Consider the following 454-nt stretch of genomic DNA (forward strand, 5'->3'; position numbering starts at 1 on the left):
GAGGTACCAAGTATTTGATCATGTTTGCTTTGATGTTGTTTCATTGAGTCATGCATTGCATACCTATTTGCATATAAAAAAAAAATCAAAAAATCATTTAGTTTGCATCATTTGCATTTCTAGGAGAGTCTAGAGCATATAGGTTGCATTCACTTGCATTGGGAGCAATGATTTTAAATGCCTTTTAAAGAATACTACTTTGCACCTGAGTAGTTTATGCACCTCTCAAAAATACTTGTATGCTTCGAGCCTTGAAAACTCTTCCTGAAACTTGTTGATTGCTGAAACTCAGTCTTTGAAGCCAACTACAACCTTATTCGAACTGAACGAACTTAATGCATCTTGCTCATGGTCCCTTGTGTACTGAATCATGGATATACAAACTTGAGTTGTCACATATGCCAATCTTTTTGACAACCTCTAGTGGTAGACCTCTCCCCAAAATCCCTTCCTC

The sequence above is a fragment of the Brassica oleracea genome, chromosome C9, assembly GCF_000695525.1.
Source record: "Brassica oleracea var. oleracea cultivar TO1000 chromosome C9, BOL, whole genome shotgun sequence".
Classification (NCBI taxonomy): Eukaryota; Viridiplantae; Streptophyta; class Magnoliopsida; order Brassicales; family Brassicaceae; genus Brassica; species Brassica oleracea.